Genomic DNA, 19,073 nt, shown 5'->3' with positions numbered 1-19,073 from the left:
AGTAAGTTAAGTTAGTTACGTTTACGTTTACGTACGACTAACGTAACGAACGAACACACGTACCTTTCCACACTTAATATGTTAGTTAAATCAATTTAAATAAAAACTATAGTAAACTTTACCAAAGTTTTTAAATAAATGTGAAACATATGTATTTTCTAATAAATATAGTTTTGATTGCATTTAGGAGTAAGGAATATTTTTCGATCGTGACACCACACGGAAAAAAAATTAATTGGGTGATACAGCAATATAACTTACTGCTCGAATTCAATATCTATAATTAAGAAGATTTAATGGTTTAATAAATCGCTAATGTTATTCAGCTGTTAACTTTATTATTTTAACATAGAAAATTGACTGTGTGTATATTACTACTGTAGATTTGTTGAATCAATGAAGTTTCCAACTGTTTTTTTTCGTGCACATAAGAAATTCTAAGCATTTCATAGGAAAAATATAAAATTACAATTTTTTATTCAAATTTGATCAAAAAATTGAAAAAGGATTCAAAAGCACTTGGAAAACTAAAACAAACTTGTATTCATATTTGAAAAGAATCTTCTAGACCCTTGTAGTTTTGATTTTAGGAAAAGAATACAAGTTTTCTTAAAAGTATTCTTAAAAGAATAATTCTTTGATACTTTTTTTTGGTGTTAAAGAATTATTCTTACGGTGTGTCTATGTCAAATTATTTCAGTACGAAATATTGTATCATTTTTGTTTAACATTAATTAAATTAAATCAATTTTCAATCATTTTAATGCAAAGTTTTCCGTTTTAACATTCAAGTGCTCCACTATTGCTATTGCCGAAATTTTGACATTAGAAACGAGAAAATAAACAATGAATCCAAGTTATATTTAAATACTATTCAATAACAAATTCTTTTTTTATTTCTATACTAGAGAGATTGCACGAAAACTTTCTTTAATTTTTACTTTCGTCAAATATCAAACGTATCCATCTCACTTCTCTATTATACTACAATTGATCATTTTCAGATATTGATATCAATACATTATAATTATCTAATAAAAAAGAACATTCGATATCGGATCTATCAAATTATAAATTATTTTGTTAAAATTTCCATATTAAAATATATTTTATAATGTTTATGTTTGTAGTACATGTTTGTAGTCGAATATATTATTGCAGACATTCATCTATTTCTTAAGAATTGTTTAATAGTTTCGATGTTACACAAGTATCTCAGCAAACACCAAATATAAATACAATGTAATGTAGAAGTAACAAATAATGTACAATAATAGATGTTAATAATAGATGTTAACTCTATTTATAACTATATAATTTTATATATACAACGAGAGATATGAAATTATTACATTGTTGTATCATTTGATATTATATTAATATATTATATTATATATATAATTTAAATATATATATAATTTATATATATAATTTATATATATAATTTAAATAGATAATACAGTTTATTGGCTCGCAGTTAAAATACAGCCATTTTACATACATTCGTAGTCTTACAGCTACCAATAGATGACGTTGAAATAACAATATAACCGAACGAGGCACATCTTATGGTGTTTTTACGCTCAAGAATTGATAAACTACTTAAATTACCTCTAATAGAAAATAATAATTAAGGCTATAGAATGTAACGGAAAATATATGCTTGAAAGATCTTTTTAATTTAAACGAAAAAACTTATATATCGATCTTGCATTCATTAAAGAAATCAATTATAATCTCAATTTCATTCGTTTTCGTACTTTTCAAATTTCTTTAATGTCAATCGGAGCTTTTATATTCAACTTATTAAACTTAACTAACATATTCTTTCTTTCTTTGGTAAATTTATTGCAAACCCATAGTATATGGTTCCCGTCTTCGATGAGCTTACAAGAACATTTATTGCTATCGGTTATCTTAAATCTAAATAAGCTAGATTTCAAAGAATTATGGCCACAGCGAAGGCGATTGATACTTACTTTACAATAGCTTTCCTGCTTAGATTGCTGGAATTAAACCATGGTTTACCTGATTGAGAATAATACAATTGAAAATATTCAGTGCCTTTATAAAGAACATTAGCTCTATATTTCAAGAAATCTTCATTATTTTTATTGCATTGGATTTTAAAAATATTAGTAATATAAAATACCTCCACTATCAGCAAATCGCCTTTAGAAGCAGCCCTTTTAGTTGACACGCTTATTGTTTCTTTGAATATTACGATGAGCTGAAATCCAAATCAATTCGATATTTTAATTTTTTTCATTGCACTTGGCAATAACATGATTTCTTGAATTATATGAGATTGGTGTTTAAGTTTGTGTTTTGAAGAGAGCTGAGAGTACTCTTGGAATCCGAAAAGATTGTAAAATTGATATGCTCAGAGATGCTTATATGTTTTAGAACTGTTAATAAAGCAATGACCTCGGCTGTGTATATGGAAGTAACATCTAATAATTTATGATTAAATATGAAAAATTCGTTAAAGCTCCAGCTAGCCATGCCAACACTCGATCTGCTATCATTATCAGTTTTTGATCGATCCGTGAATATTACTGTGCGATCTGACAATCTGTCTTGAAATATTTGAGAAAATTTGATATTAGCATTGCAAACTTCCTTGATTTCAACATTGCTTGTAGGATCTACGTTTATTGTATTGAGCTGACTTTTATATTCTACCTGATAAAATTTGGAGATCTATAGATAAGAATCTCATAAGGCATAAGGCTTCATAGGAGCCGGCCAGCAGGCTTTTCATAATTGAAACATAGTGTTCCGTGAGGTTGTTAATTTCTACAATATTACTTATCAATTCATTGTTTGCAAGACTTCTAAGGAGAAACTTACAACTAAGAAATTTGAATCTAGTGTTTAGAGTTACAATTTTTGTTTCGCCATATAATATTTGTTTGCCATATAATATGATATTTGTAGGAGTGGACACCCTATAACCCATCGCTAATCTCAGATACTTTAGTTGGATTTTTTCTAACTTATAAAATATTGTACTTCAGGTTTGCATGAAATCAAAAAGCTTGCGTATTCAATTCAAGACCTTATAAAAGATTTACACAAGATTAGCATGGTAGATGGATCTGCTCTTCACCACGTACTTCTGATGCAGCTGAGGATTTTAATAGGATTCTCGCATTTTTTAATAACATTATCTACATGGAAATTCCAACTTAAATGTCGAGAACTACACCAAGAAACTTTACAGATGACGGTTTGATGTCAAGATTGTCAATTTTAATTTAAAATTTGTTTATGGGCAAATTAGTTTTGTTAAAAATTATTAATTTACATTTTTCTGGGGCTAAATGCAAATTTTCACTAATCAGTATATCAGACAGAATTTTTATTTGTTGTTCCAATACGTTAAGGCTTATTTCCATTTAAGAACTAGTAGTAAACGCTTATTGCTATATCATCAGCAAATTTTAACACCTTGATTAGGAGTAATTACGATTTTGTTGATATAAATTGAAAACATCGGACTTAAGATGCTATCTTGGAGTAAATCTTTACAAGCAGGATTAATATTACCTGGATAGTTAATGAATTGAATGTATCTAACCGTTATCGTTATACATAATATCAAGTTTCTTGGAAGATTTAGCTCAATGAAATTATTACTTAATATTTCAAGATCTACGTTATCGTAAGCTCCTTTTATGTCCAGAAAGATCGCAGCAAGATGTTTTTTTTTTATAAAATTGTTTCTCCGTTTCCGATAAGTAGAGCGAGGCTGTCAATCCTCGACGATCTATCCATTCTAAAATCGAATTGCGAATTATTAATTAAATAGTTATTTCTATTATTATTGTTCTATCCACGATTCTTTATTACTTAAGGTAATAGAAAATTCCTTATAAAGGTGCATCAAGAAAGTGATTCTTAGAGAGTTGATTATTAATTACCGGAAAATTAAATTTAATAGAGAACACATTTCATTTACTTTGCTTCATAGACTCGATGATGATTTGATTTCCTTCGAAGGAGTTAGATTTAGAAAAGTTATTCTTAAATTTTATTAAGTAATCTTTAATTTTATTAAATACGTAACTACTCTTGCTATTTTTATTTAGAGATTCACAGAATGCCCGAAAAGCTTTCTTTTTCTCAGACTTTAAAAATATTTTGATCTGTGCTTCCAATTTTTTATATTCCAGAAACTCTTCTCTAGAGAACTTGTATTGCAGTGAAAGTCATTTCGCCCTCCTAAGTTATTGTTTTTATTATTCTGTCCGTTATCAGAGTTTTTTCTTTTAGTTAATAATGCGACATTGATAGCTACATAAATTTGCTTAGATAAAAGAATATCTGTCACAAACCATTGAATTTAGAAAAATTATGGAGTTAAAAATATTGGAGTTCCTCTCCCAGAACTAAAATTTATTATAGTCAATTAAATTAACATTCAGTTTGAAATGATTATTGGAATATATTCGGCTGAAACGTCCATGTAGATAGATATCAGGTGATATCTATCTACATGGACGTTTCAGTCACTTCTCCAGTTATCATTCTCAACTTTCCATTCGCAATCCAAAGCTAGCGTTGGGGATATAAAAGTTAAATCTGCAAGAATTGAAAAAATTAGGACCAGCTACGTGAATGGCATTACCGTTGTTCAGAATTACAAATTGATCTGGATCTGCAAAGTTATATATAATATTTCCGTTGTGACAATTGTGATTGATGCCCCAAAAATGGTGAGCATTCAAATCCCCATCGATTAAAAATTTATTTCCAAATTTATTTTTTATAACGGAATTTAAAAAAGTTTGCCACTCAAGTGGGAGTAACATTGATTTTAGATGGGGCTCTATAACAAGCAATAAGAGTTATATATCCTTTGGAGGTTAGAAATGGAAATAGTTCCCACTTCCAAAGTTTTAGGATTAAAATCCAATTGTGTAATATCGAATATTAAATTGTTTTTGACTAAGAAGGCAATACTTCCTCCATGTCTCGATAATTTATCGAAACAAACGGTGGTAAAACCGTTAATATGAAAACTAAGTTACTAAGGTTTTAAAAAGATTTCGTTAAGTATAATGACGTCCCATAACGTCCCATTGGATAGCAAATCTTTCCATTTCATAAATTTTACCTCTAATATCTCTACAATTTCATTGTAATTCCATTGTAAAATTTTTAAATTAATTGATTTATTCATGACTAGCTTAAATTCAGAACTTGGTTAAATAGAAGTATTAGAAGATTTATTTATTTATTTGTTTATCTTAGAATACGTTTTTACCGTATTTTTCGCAAATGGATGAAAAATATTTTCAGAGAGTTTGTTTGATTCATTCTTTGGTGAAGAATGGATATTTGAGTTAGAAATGTTCAAGAGTGCTGATCGCGAATTCGATGACATATTTCCTGTCGCCTTAGAATCATTGGTTAGAAGAAGATTAGCAGGATCCAAATTCTCATCATGTTTCATGCTCTCATCATGAGACCATTGCCGGTCCGATGATGACTTCCTGAGGGCTGCTCCATTGATAGAAGGGAGTGATTCTCTATTATCAATAAAATATTCACAATTGGCTTTCTGGAACTTGTAGCGTAGGCTTGAATTGAAATTAGACTTGTTTAGATTTTCTTGAGTTTTTCCTTTGTCATTACTACGTTGATTTGGAAGATTTTTAATTACTTTTTATAAGGAGTAAAAAGTTTTTCTTTGAGAAATGGAAAATCTTTACTTTCTGAGCTGTTTAACATCTTACGTTTTTTTATATATTAGTTTCTTTGCATCTTCTATCGCCAAATTTTTATATGCCATTAGCTTTCTTATTTCGTATTTCTTACGATAAGCAGCTTCTATCTGTAGATATATGTTCACCCTTGCAATTAGCGATGTACTAGTCATACATTCCTTCTCGTGCTTGCTCTCACATACATGCTGCATTTAGAGTCTTCTTTACAGACAGCATTCGGATGGCCGAATTTAAAACAGTTGTAGCAGATGATTGGTAAAGTCATATAAGATTTCACTTTAATTCTCACTTTGTGAATGATTCGTTAGGTAAATTTTGGCCTAAAAAGATAATTACCACTGATCTAGGAATCCATTTGGGATCATTATCTTGAGTGACTAAATTCTTGTTTCTTCTATTGAATTTTCTTATGTTTAGAACTTCATATTTAGATTCAATGAATTCCTTGATTTCCTTTTCCGAGATATCTTTATCAACATCTTTAATTAATATTTTAATTAATCCTTTTCTCATGAGCTTGAAGCTCGGGACGTAGGCTTTCAAACCATTGTCCTTCAATGACGAATCCTTGAGTAGGAGGTTAGTCTCACTAGCGTTCCTGAAACCGACTTCCGGATAAAAATGTTTGTATTTACCGTATATTAATTTGCCTATTTTAAACGGGCTTAGGTTATTGACGATAGAATTATTACTATCTCTGTAAGAGTCCGGCTGGAAATATCATAATAAGGATCCATATTGAATACGGACTCTTGTTATGATATTTCCAGCTGGACTTTTATAAAATTGTTATCCTTTTGATATTCCGTGACTAACCGCTTGTAATCATTCATCGCTTATTGCTGTTTCTTCTGACTGAACCGTGTGCAAATTTTTCTTGGCGGAATTCTCTTCGTTGGTATCAGAAAATTTTCTTTTGTATAGCAAGCTGTAAATCAATCCATGTCACTCTCCTTCGCCTGATTCAGCGAATTATAGGTTAGTTGTCGGCCCTATCTCCACTAATGCGAAGGTAAGAGCCTAAAGTCTTAACTAGTTTGACTTGCACGTTTAGGTTATAAAGGCATAAGAGGATAAATACTACCCAGAATTACTCTGGGCTGCATCTTAAAGTGTTGGAAAGTTGTAAAATAATCTTCTTAACTGGGCTTCAAGGAATATCAAGAGAAAAGTTTACAACTATCGTTCACAACTATCTTGTATGCCACACATCGCTCTCAGGCCTATCCAGAATCCTATATAATTTAAATTTTAAATGTTAAAATCTTTATCAGTTGACCCATTTCAGTATTCAGTTGAAATAGGTCAATTGATAAAGATTTTAGTGATTTCAGTGATTTTCAGTAATTTATTTCCATCAAGGGTCGTTTATAATTTTGTCATATCTTATTATAGCTTCATTTATTCATCTGAGTGAGAAATTACAACTAACGAGAACATGTTGCATCTTAGTTACATAATCTGTTATATTCGGATTTATAAATGTTACATTAATGGTATACAACTGCGTTTGCTAGGATGTAATGTAAAATATTCAACAGAGAATACTTTCAAAGCATTCAGAATTGCACAGATTATCAAAACTCGATAAAAAGGTCACCGCAGACAAAGAAAAAAAACGTTTAAAGCTTGAAACTTGTAATGTAACATGCTTTTGGCTGTTTTTCGAAAAATTTTTATGTTTATGTTCCGTATTTTAAAGATCACATTGTTATATATGATTCTTAAAATTACACATTCAACAACAGCTTGATAAAAAGTACGTTTTAAAAAAATTTGATACTTTTATATAAAAGTATAGAGTTTTACCTATACAAAATTTTTTTTTAATTTCTTTATGATTTTTCTTGATCGATCGCGTACAATGTAAATACATGAATAAATACACGTACGCACACTCACACATAGTATATAACATATATGTATATAGTATATATAGTATATATAGTATATAACATATATATATATATATATATATATATATGTGTGTGTGCCTTAGGATCGGGCAACATCTCTTTACGAGAACATTATATCTAACAAATATGTAAGAATAGAAAAAAAAAGTTATACGAAGTATGCTTTATTGCTAAATCAAGAACAAATATTGAAATAAAATATTTTGGTGGTATTTTGACGAAACATTGACATTTTGGCAATTACTATTTTGTGACAATGGAAATCTAACAGCTATAATCTTTTTGAGTGTAGCCTTTGTCTTAGAGATGAATCGATTATCATATATTTTCATACAGATCGAAATGATATTGAATTGTTTAAAAATAATAAGTAAAATAATAAATTAATATTCACATGAGATAAACACATTCGATCTTTCCATACATGAAATGTATGTTTCCATATTTTGCACAATATAAAATCTATTGTTTTCTATTTCATGTTCCATTATATAACTGTTTATAACTTTTAAAACATTTCTAATCAAACTTCATTTCTAACATTTCTTTTTTCCACTTATATAATACGCAATTAAGTGTGTGTTAAATAATATTAAATTGTTCAGAAAATTCGTTTCAAATTTTGTTAACTTAAAATTATATACTGAATATATTCATTGCGAAATTTTCAACGTGAAAGTTTAAAGTTTTCCCTAAAAATTCATTTAAAAAAAAGTGATTTTTTGTTATTGAATTATTCGCGGGTTAAGAAAAAGAAACATTCCGACTCATAATTGCGTTAAAAATCATCGTACCGCAATAAAATAAATAAAAAATAACAGATTTCTAAAGCTTAAAACTTCGCTCTATCGAATGCCAATTTTATTAAAAATAAGTATATATATATATATACTAATTTACCAAATTTATCAAACGACCCACGTATATATATATATATAATTCACCCTAGTCTCCGGATTTGACCTCATGTGACTTCTTTCTGTTCCCAAATTTAAAAACTTAGCTCGGTGGGAAGAAATTCTCGTCAAATGAGGAAGTCGTTGTCGCCGTCAATGAGTATTTTGCAGACAGTCTACTTCAAATGACTATCAAACGTGAACTATGCGTCCTTTCTGGCTGAAATTTGGCCTGAAGAGGTTCGAAAAGTGGATCTTTCGAGATGTCGCGTCATCAAATGGATTGTAACGCCATGGAAATTTACCAAACTTATCAAACAACCAACGTATATATATATATATATATATATATATATAATTAGAGTTAAAAATATAACTGTACTCTCACTAATCATTTCGCAATAGTTATAGAAGGAAAGTAATGTTATATTTTTAACTCAATTGCATATATATTCTATTTTTTTTTAATTTTTAATTTTTTTTGGCATTTATATATAGGAACAAGAAAAAAAAGTTATACGAAGTATGCTTTATTGCTAAGTCACACACAACTCGATAGAACATTCCAACTTTAGGAATAATTTTTTAATTGTGATATGATAATTTTTACGAAATACAAAAATTGAAAAATGTAACGATGGTTTAAAACGTATAAAAATAATTAAGAAACAATATTTTTTTATCTCTGCTCTAATAGAGATATATAGAAAGTATATATATTAGATGTAGTAAAAAGAAATCCATTATTTTTCCATTCAATTTCATGCAAAAATAATGGATTTCTTTTTCTACGCCTAATATTATAAGATAATTGCAAAAATTTCAATTTTTTTTGTATAAGTACTTTAAATATTCAAGATATATTATATAAAGTTTCATTGCGATGCAGAACTTGTAATGTTATGTTAGTCTGTGAATAAACAAAATAATTCGGATTGAAACTCTCGGCCCTCTGATTAGTTCGTGACTTCTTAAGACTGTACTTAAGACAGTCCTGAATATAAGATCTGAATACCGGTCTAGATATTTAAGTTCAAAGAGTTTAAATAAGCTGTTATAAGGTGATACAGAATAGAGAGAGGATTGATCATATAAATGTCGATTGATAATCATATAAATGTCCATAAATACAATGAAAAATGTTTCAATTTTTGTGTATAAAAATTTATAATTACAAGCACATATAATTAATCAGCTTAGCTCATCAACTCTCCTTTTAGCTTATTTTATTGTTAACAAAATATATTATTCCTTTATTTACAAAATACCTAATTTTTGCATCGTAATAAAACATATGATTGCATTTTAAATACTTAAAGTACTTACACAAAAAAAGTTTAGATTAATTTTGTCATTTTATGCTTTTCAAATTTTCGTATTGTAATAAGAAAATAATAACAAATAAAATAAGTAAACTATAAAAATGTGTTTAATAAAAACAAAATATTTGAAATTTTTATATATTTATGGTTTATTTAAAATATAAATATTAACACATTTGCAAAAATGAGTGTAATATCTTTGGTAAAAATTTTTATTATAATTTTTTAGAAATACTCAAAAATATTCGGAAAGTCAGTATCTTTTCTCAGAATTTTTCATACAAGTGAATTCTGAAATATTTTAAAATTTCTTATCCTATAATTTAAAAAAAATATTTAAAAATTTTTTAGATTTTTTTATTTTATATTTCACCAGAAATTATACTTAATTATATTTAAAAAATTATACTTAAAAAAATCTTAGTAATCTTATATTTCATAATTAATATATAGAGGAAAGACTTCTATTATGAGATATCGAGTTCATTTTGATTAGAAGTCTATAGGCAGAATTTAAAAAAATAATAGGTCATTTTGAAGAGAATTTAATAAGATAACGTTACATAAAATTTAATTCAAATTCCATTTTTTTTTAAATTAAAGAATTGTTAAAAGTGAGTGATGCAAATCGAAAAGTCAAAAAATTGTGCTCCTATCCTAACATGAGATGCCCCAAAAAATCGATAGTAAAACACAAAGTATATCAGTATTGCAATTAAAAAAATTTTTATTTATTGTTTCTAAAATACAAACATAATGTGCGCGAAAAATGAACATGCAATAGATTACCAACCTAACTCGTTTTCAGGTAGTTGAAATCAAGCATCGCAGATATAGGCATACGTTCATTCCGGTTGTCTTTTATATTATTGTACAATAACATTTATACTTTAGCAACGATTTTCACATTAATGTAGGAATATGAATTATTTCATGTTAGGAATATCCTGGATATCTCATATTTCTACGACTTATAGTTTTATGATCATCAAATCTAATCAAATCATCAAATCTTCTGTAATTAAACAATTCAACATATCCCGTATTTTTCTATTAGTATGATCTTATTCTATCACTACATAAAGAATTTATTGACAAATATTTATTTATTAAATAATAAAGAAGTTTAAATGCTCATTTCTTAATGAAACTTGAAGATATCTAAATTCTAAAATCTTGTTTTACAGTGACTATAGGTACGATATAATGAATTTTCTACTAAATAATTTTCAATCCAAGAGCTCAATAAATTCATGGTGAAACCAATAGATAGCATTTATTAGTTTAGCAGAAACGTCGCTATTTCGTATTATGTGCCTATCTCATAATAGAAGGTTTTTCTCTATGAAAAATTCTGAGAAAAGATATAGATTTTCTGAGAAATGTTTCATTCGTATAAAAAATGTGAAAAAGTTATAAAATTATATATAGAAATTCTGAAAAATTATATGGAGATTCTGAAAAAAATTATATCAAAAATTCTGAGAAAAATTTTGACATGGATAACCTTAATGTTAATACTTTTAAGTGAAATAAACGCGCACATAAGATTGCAGAGATGAATATTTCTGATCCACAGTTTATGAATGCAGCACGATTATACGAAAAATATCGATTTATCTGTGCAGCCTTCAAACGGACGTATATACCCTCAGAAAAGTGGACCATGCTATGTAATTTACATCCACTTTATCAGGGGGCAGTAGTGCGCAGCAGCATTTTGTGATTACAGGTTTTGGGCCGTCCTGTTCATGTCCTGTCTCAAATTTCTCTCTGATATTAATAATTCATAGCGCGAATGTCTCCTCGAATACACTCTTAGAATAATTATATCTCACCTTCGATTTTAGATTTATTCGATGAAATTAGATTTATTCGATACGTTTTCACTCAAAACGAAAGAATCTGGCAGAAAAACGCGACAATCGGATTGTAAGTACTTCTTCTGAATTGTAATGACTCTTGTCGTAGAACCGACGGCGAACCGACCAATGCGAAGGGAAAGTGTATAATAAATCTGAAACAGTCAGGCGGCCGCGCCACCTAAAGAAAAGCGAAAGGAGCTCCTCCCATCCTGATATCATTCGAAATATAAAATGCGTTTAGGTGCGGTCGATCTTATTTCATAGTTCGATCTTATAATATTTCAAGATCGCTTAATATCTTAAGATACTAATACAGCCCTCTAATTGGTTCGTGACTTTTTAAAACTATATTTAAGATGTCTTGAATATAAGATCTGACTATGAATATCGGTCTAGATATTTAGGTTCAAAGAGTTTAAATAGACTGTTATAAGACAATACAGGGTAGAAGAGGATTGGTGATACATTATAAATGTCAGTAAAATATTATATAACAGAAAATTTTAAGATAAGTACTCAACTTGCCGGATTTATGAGATCTGTTTTCTGTGGCTGAACTAGTGTGTACACTTTTGGAAGTGAGATAGATATATGTTTGATATTTGTTGAAAGTGAGAAAGAGAATGCTGTGCAGGAACAGAAAACAGACCAATGAATATATAGGGGGTGATCTGGGGAGATGCTACATATGCTTCAGGTATGATCAGGGGAAGGAAAGTTAGTTATTGTGCTCCGCACAATAAAAGGAACAGGGAATAGAGAACAGAGAATAAGAATTTCAACCTATCAGAAACTGTGTATTCCACAATACGTGATCTCTGATAAGTTGAAATTCTTATTCTCTTTCTCTGTTCCTTTTATTGTGCAGAGTCCTTTAGATCTTGAAAGTGAAACATACATGGCCGATGGACCAACTAGAAACAGGAATAAAATATATGCGCACGCATCCAACTGTCTGAAGCGATAGATAAAAGTGCGTAATGCATTACTCTCTATACTCTGTGCTTCTTGGTGAGATTGTTCACGTGTTTTGGAAGGATCTTATTAGATAATATTTCTACATATGTACAAGAATGAATGTATGAAGAAAAATCTTTCATCTTGACAGAGTATAAAGCCGGAATCAGACTATGTTTGAAGATTGAGATTAAAGATTAAAGATTGAAATTTCACCAATGAGAATAAAGAAGTTTTGACTCCTTTTCTGATTGGTAAACTTTAATTTTTCAATCTTTAATCTCATTTTTCAATGCACAGTCTGATTCTGATCTAACGTTTTGCCAGTCACATATAACATGTTTTTTCCGTTATTTCAGATACTGTTTGAAAAAGAAAGAATTATGAAAAAGGAAGAGTAAAAAATTCGAAAGTTAGAGTCAATCACATGATTTTAAATCAAGAGAAAATCAAGAAAATATTGTTAGTTAATAAGCTATTAAGGGACAGATTAAGTTTTTTTTTTTATTAAGTATTTCATTTATATTCTTATTTATACTAGAATCGTGATAAAGATACTCCATTAAATAAATTCAAAATATACAAGGGGTTAACAGCAACAGTGGGTTATTAGTTGCTAACATTTAATCCTTTTTGAAATTATATAAGATAAAAACAGATGTTTCAACTTTACATTAGATCATTTTCAATGTTAAGTAAGTAAATTTATATGACAAATTAAAATTGTTTTTTAAGAATGTTTACCGAAAAAGACTAATTAAAATTAACGCATACATAAACTCTACAATAACATGGATTTAACAAGCTTACAAATTAGATATAAATTCTCATGAAGTTATATATTTCGAAAAGAAAATATCGATGATAATTGTAGAGTTTTTGTATGCATTCGTTATGTATGTGTCTGTTTTTATTTTATGTAATTTTAAGAAACGTTAAATGTTAGCAACTAATAATCTACTAATAACTTGCTCTTAGCCCCTTGTCTTTTATACTCTGAACTTATTTATATTCTTTCGAATATTATATAAATGAATAAAAATGTGTTTTTCAAGTCATCATATTCATCTGTTATCCATGAATATTTGTACGAAAAATGTAATAATCTGCATTTAACTGTTGATACTATACTTCGAAATACAATGAGAAAGGCATTTAAACATATGTTTTCCATTAGAAGTACCTAATGGGAAGGAAAAGATTCCATGTTTATATCGATTAACGTTCAAGTTTGTTCTTCATTATAAAATTTATTGAATTAATTTTTACTGCATATTGTTTTTTATAAGACAAAAATATAATGTATAAACAATTGTAATGTTGCATGTTCTAGGAATATAATATCGATCGAAGAAAAGAAATATCAAGAATGGAATATTATAAAAACAAGGCAATATAGACTGTAAGAGAAGACTGAATAAGACAATATAAATGTAAGAGGCAAAGCAATCTTAGAAGAGATAAAAACTGATGAAGATAAAAACTGATGATATATATTAATAGGTTCCTTTCGACGATTATATTTAACTGATTTCTTGGATAGAGCTTCAATTTACAATAACATTAGTTTGTGTACATTTCAATTTAATTAAATTTTTTCTTTTTATGTTTAAATTCTACAAAAGAATATTAATGTCATTTGAAATAGATATTTTCTATAATGTCTTCACGAAAAAAATTTTCTTGTATTTCCCTAAATTTGGCAATAGCTACTGGTCAAAAGGTGAGACCCATAAAATTATTAACAAATTTTTTATCGATTCCCCATAAATTCCGACACTTGCATGAAATGGAAGCTTGCTTGTGATATTGATATTTCAATCAATTATCAAAATTTGCGCATTTGCGAATCATTTTTGTGAAGAAGATTTCGTAAATTTTTCGAAGCACCTTTTAAATCAAAATGTTATACCTAAAAATTTTGAATCATTCATTCTTTTATTAATGCTGTATTAGAATCTGTCGTTTATAACGATTCTTCTAAAATTGCAAATGTTGTCTCATGTGATATCTCCACTTCCGTAAATGTGACAAGATTTATGAAATAACTTCTACTGAATTTCGTAATAGTCACTTTAGAAATTGTTTAATAAATAAATTCAACAAATAAAAATAATAATCGAGCTAAATATTTATAAGGATATAAATCATAATGATGAGAATTTTAATGATTTAGAACTTAATGATGATTTTTCAACTTCTATAAAAAAACGAAAAAGCAGAATTTTAAAAGAAATAGGAACAACTTTAAAATCAATGTCACCGCGAAAAAGGGGCATGTATAAAATTCATCGTGAAGTTATTGCACAATTATGTAAAATGAAAAAACAACTTTATGACAAAAGAATGCTTTGAAGAAATTAAAATCTATGTGACAATGTTTTTGAATGCATTATAATGCATAATAATAAACTGAATTACAACAAATTTTATCAATTCACAATTATGAAATGCAGATCGTACTCCTGTTGAAAGAAAGTGGACAGAAGAGGATAAGATTTTCGCTTTCGATGTACAAACGGAGGCCTCATCTCTACAAATATTTATCCACCTACTTTCAATTGTCATCAATTCGGACATTAAAACTGCTGGAAAAAACAAAATGAACAACATAACGCAGTTAATAAAATAAAGAAAGAGTACACTTATCGATATTCTCAAGCGATTCACTTTCTTCGTTTTGAATGCTGTGTGCGGATTTTTTTTAAGAATCCTCGAAAATTGTCAAAATTTTCATACTTCATCGTTTTCACAATTGGAGATCAAAACGGAAAAATTATTTAAAACAACAGTTTTTAAGGCTGCTACAAATTGATAGGTAGGGTTTGTATTTGTAATACTATGTTGACGTATGATATATTGACGTTTGATAAAATAAGTTTTCTAATGGGTCTTGATTTAAATTTCGTAAATTCAGATACTTCTAGTTTTGTCAAGGATTCTTTTTGATACTGGAATAAATGAACTCCTTCTAAAACAATTAAAAATAAAAAGCGATGAAATGGACGAACTAAATCGATATTGCAGTTTAGTATTCGATGAAATATCCTTAAGTAAAGATTATCACGAAGCACATAAAGAGTAGACTGATTATGAAGACATAGGTGAGTTGGGTCGAACTTCTAAAACTGCTAATCATGCGCTCTTTTTTATAATTCGTGGCCTGAGAAGATCTTGGAAGCAAGTAATTGCTTATTATTTCACGGCTAATACAATTTTCTACAGCAACTTAAAATTTATAATAATAAATATTATTTCGCAACTTCAGGAGATTGGTATCAAAGTAAAAGCAACAGTTTGAGACTAAGGTTCCACTCAAAAAAGAGCCCTATCCGAATTGTGTGCAGAATATAAAGTTGACCCAACTAGTTACACATTTGTAACCATAGTTAACCAGGAAATCATAGTAATAATTTATGATGTTCTACATTTATTGAAGTGCAAGCGTAATGTTTTGCTCCGATGTAAAATAAAATTTTCTGAAAATAAAAAATAGCTAAATTTTAATCTATTCAAAATGCTTTTGATGTTGAACAAAATTTTTCATTTAAGCAACTTTACAAATTAAATAAAAATGATTTTAACTTCAAAGATTCCTTTATAAAAATGAAAGTAAAAGTTGCAGCGCGTCAATTAAGTCGATCTGTTGCTGCTGCAATTCAATCTTTTAGTATAATGTCTAACGTCAATGGATCGTTTCCTGTAGAATCGTTACAAATGGCAGAATTTGCGCAATTAATAGATTCCTTAAATAGTTAGAAAACCAGAACATGGAAAAAAGTATAGATTTTGTTTACAAGAAGACTCACCTCACTTTGAGTTGTGGAGCAAATTACCAGAAATGACTAAATGGAAATTATTACAATTAATATCAGGAGAGGATGTCACAAGTCAATACCATTTCATGAGGATGGATAACAACAATAAGATCAGTGATGTATTTGTAGCATCAATTGAAAGCTCTCGACTAGAAGTATCTGAATTTACGAAATTTAAATCAAGACCCATTAGAAAACTTATTTTATCAAATACGTCAACATAGTATTACAAATACAAATCCCAGCTACCAATTTGTAGCAGCCTTAAAAACTGTTGTTTTAAATAATTTTTCCGTTTTGATCTCCAATTGTGAAAACGACAAGTATGAAAATTTTGACAATTTTCGAGGATTTTTAAAAAAATCCGCACACAGCATTCAACACGAAGAAAGTGAATCGTTTAAGAATATCGATAAGTGTACTTTTTCTTTATTTTATCAACTGCATTATGTTGTTCATTTTGTTTTTTCCAGCAGTTATTAGCCGAATGATCTGACTTATCACACCACTGACAGATTACAGAAGGTTTATTCTGATTATTGTTATTATTATTAGTTCGACAACTTTTAGCATTATATCCTGATCTAGAATCTAGATCTATTTGACAAATAATATTATTTCCCTGTAAAAAGTTAACGGATTGTCGTGCTTGAGGGTCGCAAAGTGAACATTTGTCAGCGCTGTGTCTGCGTTTCTTGCAGATTTGACATATTAAAATCTCTGTTCCAAAATTAGTTAATTTTCTACAGTTTGAAGCTAAATGTCTTTCTTTATAACAAATTTGACAAGTTTCCCGTAATTTATTCGTATTCAGCGCTTTACTCGATGTACTTTCTTGATTCTTTCTTAAATCTGTCATCGCATGGAGTTCTCTTTCTATTCGTAATGCATCGGCTATCGTTTCTTGAACACCTAAATTTCTTGTTATTTTTTGCTCAATTTCTGATTTTAATCCTCTAATAAAACACTTACACATATCTTTTTCTAAAGATGATTTTATACTTTGATCGGAAAGGGTATTCTCGAAATTTTATGGGCTTTCATTATTTGGTTTCCTAAAATCTTTACCCGATTTGATATGTGATTACGTCCTCATTCTGTTGATAAATACGGCCTAACTCGCCTTGCAGCTGGTATATATTTTTTGAGGCGCCATAAACTTATTTTAAATATTTGGTTAATTGTGCCACACTGTTAAAATATAGATCTTGTATAGTGCGATGCGCTTCACCCACAATTCTCGTTCTTATAATTTTTGTGAATTGCGATTTAGCTTCATCCGGTAACATGAATTTTGCTTCCTCGCATCCCTCAATAAAATAGTTTAAAGGGATGTTTTTGCCGTCGAAAAAACGTACGGCTTCGACAGCATATTTTAAGATAGTGAATAAATTTTGATGCGTCATTGTTTCGTTAGGTCCCCTCGATTTAGGGACAGCCACGACTGTTTTATGTTTATTCTCAAACGTAATATCACCGAATTCGCGCGCGGGTTGAGTGGTTATGTCCTTTGAGTCGGCGGAATCGTCAAGCACAAGAGAATTTTAGAATTATCTGAAATCTCTGATTCATTCAAAGAGAATTCCGCCATTTCAGATTTAGATTCGGAGGATTTGAGGGGAGTAGAGGTGTGTAATGTGTTCTGTGTACTTGACTTTAAGTTATTCAGATTTTCTATAGCAGTTTTATAAAGACTTTCTACTTCAGATTTATCACCAGAATTTCTCGTATTCATTCCCGTTTCCTAAAATCGCACTTGTATCCCGGCTGAGCCCCCAAAAATTCATTTGGTCTGTTACGTCCAAGCCCTTGGAAGTTTAGACGAGGAGACAATGAGGGAGAATGGAGAGGGTATGGAAGGATGGCTAGACTCAATCTCAGGTATACGCGCGTAAGCGAAACACCTGTGAGTCATACGCATCTTTTCGGTCTCGGAATATGGGTCAACGTCCCGAAGGGGCGCTACATTGTTTCGATGAACAATACACGACAATGAACGTTGGTTCTACTTTTTGGATCAAGGAACTTAATCCTTTTGACCTGGGACCTCGTGCGATCTCAGGTGTTTAGAGGGAAAGGGACGCGGATTGGATGGTGATTTAAATAAACGGAAATGGGGAATCTTCATTCCCCATTCTTCATAATATAACGATCTATATTTATTATAAAAAAAAAGTTTAATTATGATGAATAATTGTACATATATTAGGTGTACAACTTTGCTTCCGCCGTTTTTTTTCTGAATTCGAAGCTTTATTGTAAAAAACTGGTTATACATTTATGATTCAAAGTATTGTCCATCGCTGGCCACTATTTTCTCCCATCTTTCGGTAGCGTATCGAATCCCGCGTCGAAAAAACTGGTCATCTTTTGAGGCTATCCACGAATCGATTTTTTACTTCTTCATAAGACCGGAAGTGCTGGTCAGTCAGGCCGTGTGCCATTGATCGAAACAAGTGATAGTCAGAGGGAGCAACGTCTGGAGAATACGGCGGATGGGGTAGGACTTCCCATTTCAACGTTTCCAAGTATGTCTTAACCACTTTCGCAATATGGGGTCGAGC

At 29.4% G+C, this 19,073-nt stretch overlaps 1 pseudogene; it reads right to left on the bottom strand.

Annotated features, from left to right (window-relative positions):
- LOC105620581 overlaps positions 1–19,073 on the bottom strand; it is a 55,501-nt pseudogene that overhangs the window by 17,174 nt on the left and 19,254 nt on the right.

The sequence above is a fragment of the Atta cephalotes genome (genome assembly GCF_000143395.1).
Source record: "Atta cephalotes unplaced genomic scaffold scaffold00027, whole genome shotgun sequence".
NCBI classification, from domain to species: domain Eukaryota; kingdom Metazoa; phylum Arthropoda; class Insecta; order Hymenoptera; family Formicidae; genus Atta; species Atta cephalotes.
This window is presented reverse-complemented; position numbering and strand designations above follow the sequence as displayed.